The sequence below is a fragment of the Monopterus albus genome, unplaced genomic scaffold (genome assembly GCF_001952655.1).
Source record: "Monopterus albus unplaced genomic scaffold, M_albus_1.0 scaffold189.1, whole genome shotgun sequence".
NCBI classification, from domain to species: Eukaryota; Metazoa; Chordata; class Actinopteri; order Synbranchiformes; family Synbranchidae; genus Monopterus; species Monopterus albus.
In genome coordinates this window covers 892,382-909,376 of record NW_018128069.1, presented here as the reverse complement: position 1 = coordinate 909,376, position 16,995 = coordinate 892,382, and positions in this window count along the sequence as shown.

Genomic DNA, 16,995 nt, shown 5'->3' with positions numbered 1-16,995 from the left:
CTTTTTCATCTCACATCTCTTCTCTGTGATTAATTTTCTCCTCTCCTTTCCTGATCCCCATCCTCTCTCATCCTCTTCTCCTTCTCTCTATCAGAAGAGAATGGAGCCCAGCTGTAGACCATCACTTCTTTAAATGATTAGCATGTGTTCATCCTGTCAGTGTAAGAGTTTTATCTAAAGAAGAAAACATAGCAACACTTCCCTTCTTGTTCGACATTAGATCAAACACAAGAAATCATTCACACGCATTCATCCATAAACATGAAATCACACCGTCTGATCCACCATCACCGTCGCAGCAGCTGAGACCAGCGAACTCATCACGTCCTCATACGCTGTAATATATTGAACAAGCCGCAGCCTTGCTGAATGCAGCTTTGAAGATGATGCAACGCGATGGACAACTGAGGCGCTTCTCAAATGGCTGAATTCAATGTTTTTTTTTTTTAAATGCTCAGTGGTAGAAACCAGAGAGAGGCAGAAGGAGCAGAGAGAGCAGAGGAGAGTTTAAGATAAGTGAAGAGAAACATTTATCAGAGGCACTTTGTTTTCTAAAGAATGCAGCTCTCTTCTGAAGCTGCAAGTGGAGTTTACAAGGGGGACTAAAATACTATTTCATAATGTTTTCTAAATTTTCTTCAGAAGAACAAGAGCCAGCCCTTCATCAGTGAAGTAATAATTAGATGTGTGATTTGGTGCCTTCATGATTCATCAGTGCAGTTTTAACCTTTTCTCAACATGCATTTGGTTTCAAACCCACACACCCTGTAAAGTGGAACATTTCCATCATGTTTTCCATATGATTTTCATTCATTTGAGATTAGACTGGCACTCTCTGCAATGGCTTAATGACACCCAAATGGAGAATTAGCTCCCCCAGCAGTTTATCTCCATAACACGTGCATTAATTGGCATTTTCTTTTACCAGTTTTCTGGAAATTCATTTAGTTTGACTACATTTAAATGTAGACAGCTGTTTTCATCAAAGGGCATTTAATAAACTCACTGTCCAGATACAATCAGAGACCAGCTGGTGAACACAGTGGAGCATTTAGCAGCTAAAAAGCCAGATGTTTCCTCCAGGAGGTGGCAGAGACTAAAAACAGAGCTAAAAGAGAGGGAATCCTGGACTGAGAGTCATCAGGTGGACAACACCACGCTACCCTGTTGCCACAACATATTCACATCATGATCACCCTAATCAAAACAGTCGGTGACCCCTCATGCCCTGTGGATGGAGGCATGAGGATGGCGCTGTCTTCCTGGAGGAGACGACTCACACTAAAAGGCAATCACCCAACAATGCACTTGTTGTGAACTGTACAAACCGGGAAAGAAGAAAACGAGATGGTATCCATTCATTAAAATGAATGGATGTGGTATGCTCCTCTCTGGTCTGGTATGTTCCTCTCATAACACAGAGTCCTTCTCTGTGTCTGTGTCAGGATGTGATGGTCTGTCTGGGCCAAAGCACATCTGTGCCACCATCACTGCTCAGCCCAGTGCTGTTCCTGGGGGTTAAGCAATACATGCAGCACCTTATTATCATCATTTCATATTGGAAGAAGTCAGCTAAATGGATGATCTCAGTTGTCTTAAATTGCCCTTATGTTCAACCCTGCTGTTACTGTGAATAATCTCCTTGTTATCTTTTAGTATTTAAGTCTCCATTTCACCTTTAGGGTTTTCTTCTCAGCCTCTTTAATAAATTTAATAACACATGTACTCAGAAAATTAAATGATGCAAACTTCTTTCTTTCTTGTCGGCTTCCCTTTTATACAAAACCATAAACCCTCCCAGACATTCTTGAGGCAGATTATAGCAACTTTATGGCTTCATCACCACCATGAAACCATAATCACATTAAAAATTGCCCTCTCTGGTGTTGTTTCCACAGCAGGCATCAGTTTAAATGTGCCCTATTGTTCTGAGGCAGCCAGGTGGAAGAACAGAGGCGTTTCTTCCACATTATGAAAATGCTGTGGGTGTCGGAGGGTGATGGAGCTACGCAGGCCACTGCCTGCTGGCGTGATGGGAGAGACAGGCAGGACACCAGCTCTGGGCCTCGTTACTCAAGCTCCATTAAGCTTCACGGTTAAAGTCCCAGTACCTGTTGTCACAGGGATGCACTGTACTGCAAATGTTTATCCAGGCCACAGGGGCTAAAAACCACCCACACATCACCACTGGCACACACACACACACACACACATGCACATTATGGGCTCGCTGCCAACAACGCCCCTCAGGTCTCTCTCACACACACACACACACACACACACACACACACAAGCTGCTCTGAACACATAAACAGAAATGCATATATTAACACATTAGCTGCATGTACACAGACGTAGCTCGGCTCTGAGCCTCTGTCTGTGTGTGTTAACAGGTTTCTTTAAGGAACAACACTTTTCTCCAGGAATCAATCAATCCACCTTCAGTCCTTCCTGCTAAACATTATCATTTGTGAAGCAAGCAGCACATACAGTTTTTTCACAACCGTGTCTCTCTCCACTTTCAGGACAATTAGTTGTGAGCAAATAACTGATATACAGTAAAACAGCAGGGATAAAGCAAACAGTGACGGACCAGATTACTTGCCACTGCACCAGCAACACCTTCTGGTTGAGTGTTTGCTCTGATAAATGTCAGTAAACCCAACAAAAGGATTGATGGTCCATGTGTGCTCTACTAGTTTTAGGAATGACGAGCACAGTGTTTCCTGTCATCACTTCGTTAAAGGGCTGTGTTAAAGCTTGGCAGCCCAGCTTCAGGTTAGGTTTACTGGAATGTGTTATGTCAGGGTGCTGACAAGTATAGGTGTATGTGTGTGTGTGCACAGTGACACTCAGCCAGTCTGTTTTATCACAGCTCAGTCTTTCATCTCTGCAGCAGGCCTGAACACAGCAGACAGACTGGGTGACGTTGACACTCAGGGGTCCCTGAACACATCAGTGCCCGTCCTCCACACTTCAGTCCAAATACCCTGAAATCTCCAGATACAACCACATCTGTCACACACATCTCTTTTTGCCTGTCATCACAGATTTCGAAAAGAGATTGGATTCTCAGTATATTTTGATTTGGCCGTCTACACGCTACAATATTAATAATAAAATTTACCTGTTGGCTTCTGTAGTGCTAAACCGCATGAGACATTTGTACATGTGTGTAGTCTCTTGACATACACAATATATTGCTGGGCAATATTTTATGTTCTAGTAAATGAGAAAATTATATTTTGTTGTTTTAAATCTGGAACATCAACCAATCATTGTATCTGATAATGTGGAGCCTTTTCTTTTTGAGAGAAACTGGTGGAGGCCAGCCTCAAGGCTGAGCTCTGTGAAGCAGCTGACAGCGTCACTGTTACTCACTAGTGCAGGAAATACCTCTGAAGATGAATGTGCACCATCATTACTGTAAAACAAGTAGAGAACAGAAATCATAAGGACTTGTTTTGGACAAGCTATAAAGAAAATCTTCAGCCTAATTCATCACATCCTAAACTCTGATGAGGTTTGCATGTGGGAGTAAATCCCCGCCAAAACATCTGAGGGCGCTCTAACTACATTTTGAGCATTACTCAGGTTGCAGCTCACCATTTGAGAGCATGTAGGCACATTTGTAAACATAGGATCAGACTTGAGAGTGAGGGAGGATCCCTGCTGCTTGCTGAAATCATCCGTTATGCTCTGATGCCGTTTTTCCTCCCTCTCGCTCTGCTCCCACAAATTTGTGCCTACACTCTCAAATTTTGATTTGCAAACTGAAAAGCACTCACAACTTGTTTTGTGCACTTTCAGAACTTTTTCAAAACTTTCACAGAAACCCCAGTGGAGAAATCTGAGCACGCAGACTCAGAAATGAGTGCATGCATGGCCAGGATTATGCTCTCAAATCTGAGTCTGCGCTTACAAATCTGTGCCTGCATTTTCTCAGATGCTGAGTAGTACTCGAACTGTGGTTTGTTTGCCCGCAAACATTTTACTTCAGTACATGCACCCTACTGTAACTGAAAGTATAATCATATGTCATGCATTTACAGTCCATTAAATAACATGACTGATGTCCTTGAACTTTACACATATATTTAAAAATGTAATGCAGATCACTGGTATTATGACTGATATAACAAGGATACATTTTCAGACTCCCCACAGTTAAATAAAAGAGACAAACAAATTGTGGTTCACACAGCAAAAACATTGTTACTGACATAATTTCTTTCTATTACTTTGTTTTTAGAATTTTAAACCCACTACAGGAGATAGTTACAGGCAAATCAAACTCCTCCTTCAGCAGCTTTTGGTTCACTGCAGCAGCCTGTGTTGTGCTGCTTCGCTAACACAGCACTGATTTAGAGCTACACTGAGAAACGGCATCACTCAGTTTACATTGTTTCTAAATGTATCATGACAGAATTTGAAAAAACATGAAATTTGACAGCTGCTGCAAAGAAAAATCTCAGCAGCTGCCTGACACTGCTCATTAACTGCTGTATCTGATGATAACTGACTATTAAGCGTCAGTAAATACCTGACATACAGTACTGCTCCTTATGAATACGCCATGTCACATTCCCAAGGACCCAATAATATCAGCCAGTTACTGACAAAAATAGCCAATGTCACAAATTAGATCCCAGTTAAGACTCTGTTCTTCCTTTAAATGGAGCAGAGAACAATTTAAGGGCCCAGTGTAACACACAGTCCACCTGACCTGTGGTTGGCTCGGCATCAGGCCGACAGAGGGGGACCCAGGAGCCTCAAAAAACCAGGTCACAGTCTGAGGGCTACTTGGCTGACACCCCATATCTAAATCAGAGCATTAAGTACTGGTACACGACAAAGAACAAGGAGAGAAAATGCAACAGAAGGGAAACTTCATGTGTTCCAGTGTTTTAGCATTCAGAGTTTAGAGAGAGGACGAGATCAGTGTGGTGGAGCTGAGCCATTTGGCTTCCCTTCAAAGCACTGGACGTTTGAAGGTTGTCGACCTGCTCAGGTTCAAGCACAGCCAAAGCTGAATCTTCACCTGACGGTTGCCGCTTATTTGCTGTGACAAAATAACAGCTGGGGTTAAACTCACTCATAAAACTATCACTGAAGTTTTGTTCTCACGTTTTCACATCACTCAAAAACATACAGTACCTAGAGGGATTTCTCCTCTTAACGGTGCATAGATAACTTAAAATTAAGCCAGGAGTTGTTCATCACCGTGTCACTTGTGGACACTGTGTCGCTGCAATGCCACCGAAAACCACGGCCTATATGGTATATTATGTACACATTAGTTCTGGAGCTGGTTATTACTGCTGCGCTACATGACTGACACAACTGTCTCAACCTGTCGTGACCACATATGACGAAGTTTCAGAGACGGGCCAGAAGTGGCAAAATATTTTTACTCTCACTATATTTTTTTACATCCTCACTTTTTCTTTTGCAGGTTTGAGCGCAAAGGATCTGAAAGTGTAATTTTACAAATTTGACAGATGAGTCAAATTGTGTGTCTGTGAGCCAAACACAAAGGACGTTTTGTGTTTGGCTCACAGACACACACCTACAAAACCAAACCCACCATCAGAGGCAGTATTCAGGACAAGTGAAGGGAGTGTGTGTGTGTTGCAAATGAGGTCAGCTGCAGTGTTACTAACACACTCGTCTCTGTCTCGGTCCAGCCTTTAGAGAATCCTGCGACTCTCAGATTAACTCTCAGTGGCAGTAAATCCTGGACGCAGCTCTCACACACACACACACACACACACACACATACAGTAAAGGCAAAATAACACACACGTGCAAGCTCTCAATTTCTTTCTCAATCTCACACACACACACTCTCTGGAGACTGCATAAAGTAATACCTCAAGCACACATGCAAGTTCTCCATCTGTCTGTAAGTCTCTTGTGTACATTCACACACACTTTTCAAATGTGCATGCACAGCTGTCTGTAGTTCCCTCACACACACACAGACCCATCGTGAACTCGGGGATCTGTGGGTAAAGAGCTTACTTGATGTGACGGGAGGTGTGCAGACTCTGCAGAACTGCGGCTCTGTAGATGGTTGATGTGAACCTGCAGCAGCTGTCAGATCTCTGTCACAAACCATCACCACACTTTTTGTTCTACAAGCTGTGCTTCACCCGCCACCCCGTCCTCCACCCCGCCTCGCCCCACAGGAGTTTGTCAAAACTCAATCAATCCTTCGTGTGAGCAGCACCGTCACTCCAGTGCTGCACAGGCTGACTTCATATTTGGTGACACCAAATGGAAACTTGACAGTCCTACAGAGCCTCAGGGCCTGAGCAGAGAAACATCCAGGGGACTTCTGTGGCTCCATACCTATTGGCATTCATGTCATGTTTGTGTTTGCTGCAGACTGGGACAAAACTCTCTGGACGTCTGCTTCCTCGGGGTGATTACGAAGTTTATGTGAGTGTTTTTATTTGTCCAATTTGGCTTTACAAACCAAGACAGTGCATTGCACAAAACCGTGGATATCGCTCCCTGGTCAACAACTAGGACCCCGTCAAATCTTCAAACATCAATTTTTGCGAATGGAAAACCATTCCAGATAAATATCCACCATATATTTGCAGCTGCAGCTAGTCATAATTTTAAACGTAGATATCTGAGACTGAAATTTTACTACACAAATTGTGAATGTTTGTCTTTTTTCTGTATGCTGGATATTCAAACTGGCATTATAGAAGTCTAGAATGTTTTTCATTTTGGATTCTCAATGATGGTGTGTCCTCAGAAGTAATTATTCTACTAAAGTATTACTCACAGTTAGTACTAAAAAGGAACATTAGAAAATTACCAAAAGTATTATTTTATATATCTTGTGTTTAAAATTCTGTTGTATTTATGGCAAGAAATCCTGGTTTTCTTGGGAAAAGATTCCTGAGAAGTTATCATTTTAAAGCCAAATGATGGACAACACAAACTCTTGATTGTGATCAGACCTCCTACAGCCTTCACTTCCATCCTCCTCTTCCTCCTTCTGATCTGATTATTCCAGTTGGCAGTGAGTCTGCTGCTTCTTGTCACCATAAACCTGGATTTCTCAGTCAGAGCATCACGATTTTCCAGCTCACACTCCCACTGGGTAGGAGAGGGATGTGTCTACCGACTGCACACACACACACACACACTAAAATGTAAATGCACACACATAGAGGGTTAATATAATACTAGGGATTTTTCCGGAGATGCAACCTTCTTGCTAACACACACACACATATACAATACATGCATTGAGCACACATGTATGTACACACACACATCACACTCATACAAAAAGGGATTATTATTATCACACACATACACACACATGCAGGAAGCTTAAACTGTTTAACTCCCACAGTCAAGTACACATATCATGACACACACACAAGGCTTATTTCTACACACACACCACATATAGTATAATCTTAGTGGAAGAGGAGCAGCAGGCGAGGATTTACAGCATCATCTTTTCCTCTTCCTCATTTCACAGATATTTTGTCTGTACATGCACAAAATAAGGTCCCTTTGCAGTAAAATAGAAAGAGTCAGGTAGTGTCAGTGTCACACTTTGTGTAAAGATGCAAGACACCAAGCAGACATATAGATGTAGTGGAGGAGAGCAAACTCGCTGACGAGTTGTGGCACCATAAAGAGATCCAGACCCAATGAGGTGCTGAAGATGGGCAGCAGTGCAACGGGAACAAACACTAGATAAAGTCCACTAAATCCAAGCAGAGGATCCAAAACAGGCAGACACGAACAGGGAAAGGTTACAGCCAGCTGTGTGCAATCTGGCAGGGATCTGGTGGAAAACAGCAGGAGAAAATGTCTGGGAATGAAGTACAGGTGTGCAAGTTGGGCAGAGTCAGGTGATCAGGAACTGGGGGTAGGTCTGGAGACATCTGGTGGCCAGAGGGGAAACTGCAGGAGAAGGGCTGAAACGCACAGGACCAGTGGACAGGACTTGTGCCAGTCAGAGGGACAGAGTGTGTGTCACACCCACAGCTGACCTCTGATCAGTCAGCACTAACACACACACATACTGACCTCCAATCCATCCATCCATTATCTATACCGCTTATTCCTGAATAGGATTGCAGGGGGGCTGGAGCCAATCCCAGCTGACACTGGGCATGAGGTGGGGTCCACTCTGGACAGGTCGCCAGTCTGTCACAGCACATTAATCTTCAGCTGCTATAATCACAAGCAGCTGGAGTCAAGTGCCTTGGTGTGTGTGTGTGTGTGTGTGTGTGTGTGTGTGTGTGTGTGTGTGTGTCCTGCAGTTTTTCTTTTATCAGTCAGGTTTATTGTCACCTCAGGCTGCAGTAGGAAGGTTAGACAGAGACAGGCTGATGGCAGCTGTAGTACGATAGCTTCCCCTGGAGGTTTGAATTTTACTTTGAAATCAGGACATGTCGATGGTCACCTGCTTTTAGTGGATCAGTTCAGAAACATTGCAGACCACTGTGACAAAGTAAAGTTTGTCTTCTTCATTTTCTCTTCAGCAACTAGTCAGAAATAAGAGCCATCTTGGTGACTTTGGTTACAGAGCCATAAATTGTTATTATAGCTCACAGTCACAGTAACATCAGCTTGTGCAGATGACCCAGATCTTTCAGTAGACTAGATAGTGTGAGGGACCATTGCAAAAAAACATGAAACAAACATGGATGTCATTGGTTATGTGCTAATTTCTGATTTTGGAAAATGCTGTGCATGAATTCCAAGTCTTTGGTTTGTTATGATCACCAGAACGTTTACATTTGTTCAGCTGGAAGACGCTTCTGTAGTAAGCAAGTGGATGAAGGAGACTAAATGGCTCAGCACTCAGCTCCATGTCCTGCCTGACGCAAAAGCCACAAGATTTCAGTAGCATAACAAATCATAGCTTAACCAAAGATTCATTTATGTTGATTTTATTTAGAAAGAGAGAGCGAGAAAGACGATGACTGCTGATCATTCTGCCATGGTCCTGCTACTGTAAATGTGAGCGTCTCATCCTGTGTTTGAGCCTGAGACCTCAGATAGGGATGTGTAGTGTTAAAATTACAGATGATTGCAGCAGAATTTCAGCTACTGCGTGGACCGATAACTCAGGAACGACACACATCCACACAAACACACGGAGAATATTCACACACGAACACACAGACACACGGGGGCTTCACCTAGAGCCAGATGTTAGATAGAAGTGAATGTGAGAGTGGGAACAGTGAATCAGTGAGAAGAGACAGACTCACACAGAAACACACTGATGTGACATGACCACACACACACACACACACACACACACACATCTGTCACATTAGGCAGCTGAACTACACACATGGTCGTGCCTGTGTGCACGTGAATGAAATGAAGAAATGTGTCCAACCAGCTGCGAGTCTGATCCTGTGTGCACTCATGTATCTATACAGCAAATCAGAGCAAGTTTATATGGTGTGTTTTAAAACCTCATGGTAACAAAGTGCTTTATGAAACAATAAACAAAACAAGAGCTAATTAAAGAAAACATTACACAAATAAGAACAGCTGAAGCACACACACATTTAGCACAAATTGGGTTAATCTATACAAAACAAAACAAAACCCTAAGAGCTGGGCCTTCAGCTCTGGCTGTCTCCAAATGCCAGTGTAAAGAGGATGCCTTTAATAAGGATTTAAATGCTTAAACTGGCAGTCCTCATACAGGACTTTGTGGAAGGCTATTCCAGAGTTTTGGACCAGCTTTGAACTTGAAATTGGATCTTGGCACCTCCAACAATGACTGACCAGAAAATCTATGGCACCTGCTTGGACAGTAGGGGTGAAGCTGTTCAGTTCATATGAAGGTGTCAATCCATTTAGTGCTTTAAGAACAAAAACAGTGCAGCAGTAGTTACAGTGAGTCAGCATGGTAGTGTGTGGGCACGTAGTGCAGGGCCTCAGAAACTTCTGAAGGGGCCTGTTTCTCCACTTTGCCTCCACAACAGCTAGTTCTTTAAACAGCACCCAATGAAAATTGTCCTTCACTAAACATCAGCATGTTAGACTTGGTTTTCATGGGAATAAGTGAACTGGAAAGTCCAGCACTGAAAGTAAAGTCTCAGAGACTCTGCTGCTTCATTTCTGCTGTAGGTTTCCAGCTTGTTTTTTGAAATTACCTGTTTGTTTTAAACTGCAGCCAGATTTGTCTTTGCCCATTTAGCACCTGTTTGCCTGACCTTTCTGCCTCCTGCTGCTGACCCCAGCTACCACAGACTTGGTGCTGGCCTGTTTTCAGACCTGTCTGCACTGTTTTTATTAAGGCGGAACTTTATACTTACTATTTTTGTCTCTGAGTTGTGCCTGTGAGTCCAAACACTTTACTGAGCCGTGACACAAAGAGATCTTCCAAATGGCACTATTTAGGTGCTGGACTCTGTTACACCCGCATGCACATCTAGTTTTATTTTTATGTGCAGACTGATTTAGAGAAACTTAAACTGTCTTAGTGAATGAAGAAACTTTAAACCACTTTCACTTAACTGGTAAAACCTGAAAGGAAAGGAACCTCGGTCATGTGTACATGCATGTGCACATGAGCCTATTATATTTAATAGTGTGTACATATACTGCCTGTGCACATAAGTAACTGCCTTTGTGGAACTGTGCATGCATGATAGCCTGTGTGTGTATTTGCCTGAAGAGAAATTATAGAATGCATTAATCTGAGTATAAAGAGGAGAATGTGTCCCTTGTCCCTGTGCTATCACACCCAGCTATCCATTACCCATCAGCCCAATCACAACTGGTGATGGTTACACAGCTGAGTGAGCCTTGTTGGATGTGGCTTATGAAGATGATGCAATGTGATGGACGAGTGAGCCGTGGCTTTAAAGGAAGTGAATCCGGTGTTCTTTAAGAAGCTCCCTGCTTGGTCAGAACAGACAGGAGGAGGAGGAGACGGGAAGGAGAGCAGGGTGTAGATGTAGAAAAGGAAGACAAGAGGAGTTGCACTCACTTCATATCGCCGCACACAGTGACAGTACAGGAGCTGAGAGACTGCACACAAACACATCTGTCTATCTATCTATCTATCTATCTATCTATCTATCTATCTATCTATCGGTCGGTCTGTGTTATTTCATTCTAATACAAGATACACCCGTGTTGAATTCTGTTACATACTCATGCTGCCCTCGTGTGGCTGCAGACGGTACTGCTGAACAGTCTTGTCTGTTGAGACACATTGTTCTATCATCTCTACTGTTTCAGAAATATACCAAAAGGGGAAGCAACTAAGTGCATTTACTCAAGGTCTGTATTTAAGTACAGTTTAAAGCTTTCTGTACTTTGAGTTTTTCCCTGTCCTGTTACTTCATACTCAGACTTTGCTACCTGTCAGAAACAAACCGTGTACTTTTTTACTGCACTACAAGTATCTGATAGCTTGAGTTTGTTTCCAGAATCAGATGAATCAAACCAAACAGAGTAGAATCATCAGAATCTATTGATCCCTGGTGGGAAATCCACTAGCTACCAGCAGGATGTAAAGTACTTCACAGTATAAGTATATAAGGTAGTTAACATTACAATACAGTGTGTAAACATATTTGTGAAAAAGCACAAGTGAGGTTTTGGACTGCACAAGACTTTTTTGTCCAAATATATACAAAGAAAAATATAAAACAAGAAACCAAGACAGATTTAATAAAACGTGGACATGCAAAGACAAATGATAGACATATAAAACAAAGGGCAACAAAACATTCAACTGAAGCAGGATGCAAGTTAAAGTTACGATTTAGTATCTTTGACTGAAATTATGATATTTAAAAACTAAGTCTAAAGTGCCCAAATTCTTTTCTTCATCTTCAGAAAATATAAACGTTTAATAATTGCTAATTCTTGGGGTCAGGACATTGAGAATTATGACAACATTTTCTTTGAGGCGTTACTGTTATTGCACATCTTTTGGCATATACTGTACCAGTACGTCTATCATTAACTGATGTTGACTTGGATGCGTTGACATAAAAGTCTGCAGTGTGTAGTCAGGTGCAGCTGCACTGGAGCTGATTAGGGGATTAGGAACAGGAGCACAGATGGGTGTGGGAGTATGGTGATAACTGGAGGTGAGGAGGACTGCTACCAGACAGGAAGTGCAGGACCTGACACGACAGGCAGGTGACCAACCTGCTGCCACACAAACTAGTCCCCAACAAATACACTAGGGTTAGTCCTACAGGGCAATAGCCTGATATTCAAAACGAAAGAGAGATGAAACCAGAACAAATGAAAAAATCTGTTATATTTCTACCATATTAAAGTTTAAAAAGTTACTTTTCAAAACAGATCGGGTTTATGAAGCTTTGTGTGTGTTGCCTTTGTGCATGATGGCAGCAGGTCCAATGATTCACTGACATACTAAACATGCTGAATGTTTCTGCTGCAGCTACACATCACCACACACACACTCAGCCTGAAGCAAGGTTACAACATCAGACCATAATCCCTACAGATATTAGTGAGCCCATGACTTTTTCTGCAGCACCACCCTCACCTGGTAAAGCACGAAGAATAGATGAACCACCAGTGACCTGTCCGTTCTGCCCAACAGGCTCACAGAGCGGCTGTGATATTCACTGCAACCTCTGAGTCTCGACTCGAGTTGGATGGCGCTAGCTGTTATTCCAAGTTAAATTTCATAATGAACTTGACATTTGTAGCGATGCAGTCAGTGTGTGTGAATGCTCCGTTAGCACTACTCTGAGAGCAAAGACCTCATCTCAAATTACAGACAACAGTCACAAAATACTTACAAAAATTGAGTACTATAAGCAATGATCTGCCAGGTCCTTCGTGGCAGGTGGTGAAGATTCCTCCTTGAATCCAACAGGTAAAGGTATGTTCAGACAGAGAGCAAAGCAAATTTTCTCCTTTCAGCGTTTGCACAGTGATGACTACTACACCATTTGTGTGGTACATGGTGAAGAGACAATACTTATACAGAGCTTTTCTACACACTCAAAGCAACTTATTCACCCTTGACACACAGTCACACACTGATGTGGCAAAGTCAAAAGGGGACGACCCTCCTGAGCACCAAGCAGCCAAAACTGCTCTGTAATACAGTTTGTGTGACATATTTGATCAGATTTATTTGCTGATGGCAGACATCATGGTTTGTCTCAGCTGTGTTTCCATCAGTGGGCACAACATCAGATCTACCAGAATGACTAAAAATAAAATCTGACCTGTGGGCTGAGTCTCAGAGAGGCTGCTGTAGCACCACACAACATAAACAAGAGTAAACAAGAAGCTGGGCTTTGCAGCCTCATGTTGTAAACATGCTCAGCTTCTATATTCAGACTCAAACAGTGAGTGAAGTTTCAGCAGCAGCAGGCTGCCAGCTTCCTAGAAAGGACGTAGACAGTGTGAGAGACAAAAATAACATCAGACCAGCTCGAAACAGGTCGATGCAGGCTAGAAGCTCACTCATTGTTTGCTCTGTGCAGTTTGGCCCCAGTCTGTGAGATCTTTGGCCCCTGCAGAGAAGAGGAGCATGTCAGTGTGGAAACACAGCTGTAGTGGCTGTTTTATAATGTCCAGCTGTCCAAGACCAGTACAATGACCTGAACCAGTTTGTCCTGGATGTAGAGCACTGCTGACTCAGCACTGATTTGAAGATGTACAGTATAGATCCTAATATAAGGGCAGGTGTTTTACATGAGTCCATGTTTTGCTCTGCTGCCTTTATTAGCACCTCACCGCCCCGTACTCTCTCACCCGTGTGCACTAAAGTAGCCTGAGGCACCATCAGGAGTGATGAAATATTGTTGTCCCTCCAACTGCAGCTCAGGAAACAAGCGGTGTTCATGGAAACATGAGGAGGGAATGTTCCACTAAAAAGACCTTAGGTTTGGAAGATGTCCACCTGATTATCCCTGTTCAGTATGTCACAATAGCTCCAGTTAAACTTTCAAATGGACTTTTTCTTAGATTTAATTGGATCACTTCATGGCCCAGAGTTAATGATTACAGCAACCAGTCGCCCCTTCAATGTGAATATGAGCGTGTGAGCATTCATGAAAAATCTGGACCTATCCAGTGTAAAAACAGTAATACATACAATGTTCATCCCTACCCTCTGATACCATGCACTGAAATCTCATGAATACTGGAACATGGTCGCCAATCACAAAACACGGTTAAGGTTGTGAGACAGTCGGTGGTTGGTTCGAAACAAGAAGTGAACAGTGGACACACACACGCAGGAGAACTGGACACCAGCTTACAGCTCATTACGGAAAGTTGTTCCGTGGCGCATGCTCTGAAAATATTCTGGCCATAAAAATTACTCTGATGTTTTTGGGCCCACAGAGCGTGCTCACTAGTGCCGAGGCAGCTGACTTCCTGCTGGGGAAAAATAAAATAATACTGCAGCTCTTCTACACTTTTGTTTGTGTGTGATGTTTGGGGTTTGTGGTGCTCAGAAAACTGTGTTTGGCGTTTTACAGCCATTTCTTTTCTGATGACTGTGGGTCAGTGTACATCACATAATGGACCAGAAGTAGCGCAATCTGGCCACTACGCCAAAACTGTGTCACAGGCCGAGAGCCGTTCCCGGGGGCTTGGTGTCCAAATCCTGAGTATTGTCGACCGATATATACAGTGTCACCTGACTTCTACCTTTGCTTCTGTCATAATTACTACTACAACTAGAGGTCGTCCAACAATCTAACGTGACTAGATATGGGCTTGTTCCATGGATGAGGACATTCTCACTACTTAAATCCCCAGAACCTGCTGAGAATCAGTTTATTCTTGAACTTGGACTCAGCTCTTGTATGTGAAGGAGAGGCAGGGAGGGGAGGGGTGGGGTGAGGAGGTGAGCCAGGGCATCAGGGCCGAACGCCATGTGGCTCTTCCAGTGACAGTTGATCAAATATCACAGGGCAGCAGGGCCACCTCGCTCTCTCTCTCTCTCTCTCTCTTTGTGTGTACATGTTAAGTTGATTTTGTTTTGTTTGTTTAACAAAGGTCAGACCAGGATGAATTATTTTTGGCACCAAAGTAAAACATACAAAAAATATCTGCAGTGGTCAATTTACAACCTGTTTAATTACTGATGCATATATTACAGTAGACTACAACATAGTTAAGTTGTTTATTGATTAACAAAATACACCAGAATATGTCTTGGGTTCATCATCACAGCTGTAAATACAATAAATACAAAATGCGCTGAAACAGTTATACTATGTGCAGGCAGCAGTAGTCACAACCATACATGGATGCTGCTGCAGCACCTTCAAAATATCAACACACCTTGGAACAAATTCATGTTTGTATCAGTTTATATCTTCTGTCAAAGCTGAACTGACTCCAGACTGTCTGTGGTACTTGCATCACTGCCTGGCCTAGAAATGCATGAGGAAAGCTGAATGCTCAGACTGTTCCCCTGTGAACAGCAGCTCTCAGCTCTTCACTGGTCTGCAGTGTGACAGTGTCTTCCTACTAGACAAACAACAGTGACTATTACTGCTGCTGCTTTCTTTCTTTCAGGTTTCTTCTGTTTTTACCTATTAAAGGCAAATTTGTGATATTGAGGTATATAAAGAAAATTGGACTGGCATGACTTTTCCCTGTCTTCTACTCCCCCCCTTTCTTCCAGACTCAACAACAACAACACTGAGCCTCTGGGCTTCATTAGCAAGAGAGAAAGAGTGAGTGAGTGAAGGAGAGATGAGGGAATGATTCTCAGAAACAGTAATCGAGTGCCACCAGAGTATCATCGACCAGCAAGCAAACAGACCTGCGGTCAACTGAGCTGATAATGTTGACTTTGCAGTAGGTGGACACTCCAGTATTATCATGGAAGTGTCCCAATGGTCCTAAAATTACTTCTCCACTGACCTATAACAACTGAAACAATCTCACGAAGCAGTCAGGACATTAAACAGTTAACTGCAGAGCCCATGTATTTATTAGTAAGTTATCTGAGATTTCACGTACAAAAATGAAATGCCACTTTTGCTATATTGTTATTTAAACATGGTGCAGTGTTCACAAATAAGGAAACTGCTCACTTCCTCACAGACCACCCCCCATTCATCAGCAGTTTTATTTGTTTGTTGACTTCCAGGAGAAAATCTTATAAAAATAGACTAAATTGTCTTGAGTTGTTAAAAATGCTGAAAGTCTCCTTCAAGTCTTTAGTACTGTCCTAAAAAAGACACTAACATTAGTGGGAGCGCTGCTTGTCTATATGTGGATGCAAATAAAACTTTATTAAGTGTCATGTTTCTGTCAGTGAAACTGAATGTGACTTTATTTATAGGGTTAGTGCATTAATGATACAACAGTTTACATAGAATTTTAGATTTAGAGAGACTCAGTCTGCTTATCTCAGTCCCAGTCTTCCTCACTGGTGACGTCTCTCATTACTGAATGTGCTGATTGTATCCTTAACATTTAATTGTGGTAACTTTCTGCTACAAATGTTCCCACTTCAACATATTTGCCTTAGCATTGTTTCATTTAATCATGCCATGGCATATATGTTGTGCACCTGAACAAGGGGCAACACCTACAAACAAATTAGCCTTTTGGCTAACACTGGCATACTGTATTTACAGTGATGGTGATTAACATGCATTGTCCCTAAAATAAAGTAAAATAAGGTCACCTGCTCCCCACATATAGAGCATAGGAGGTAGAGCGGGTCATCTCCTGGCCGAGGGTTGGAGCTTTGATTCCAGCTTATGTGTCAGTCCTGTGGCAGACTGGCAACTAGGGTGTACCCTGCCTCTCACCCAGTGTCAACTGGGATTGGCTTCAGCCCCCTTCCCTGCAATCTTCAACAGGATAAGTGGTATGGAGGCTGAATGGATGACTCTAGGTTTCGCAGTCAGTTCAGCAGTATGTCGCACTATGTCCATCTCAGGGGAGTTCAATCAAAGCAGATCATTTATAACAGCAGATAACAGAAACTGAAAGAAAGGACAG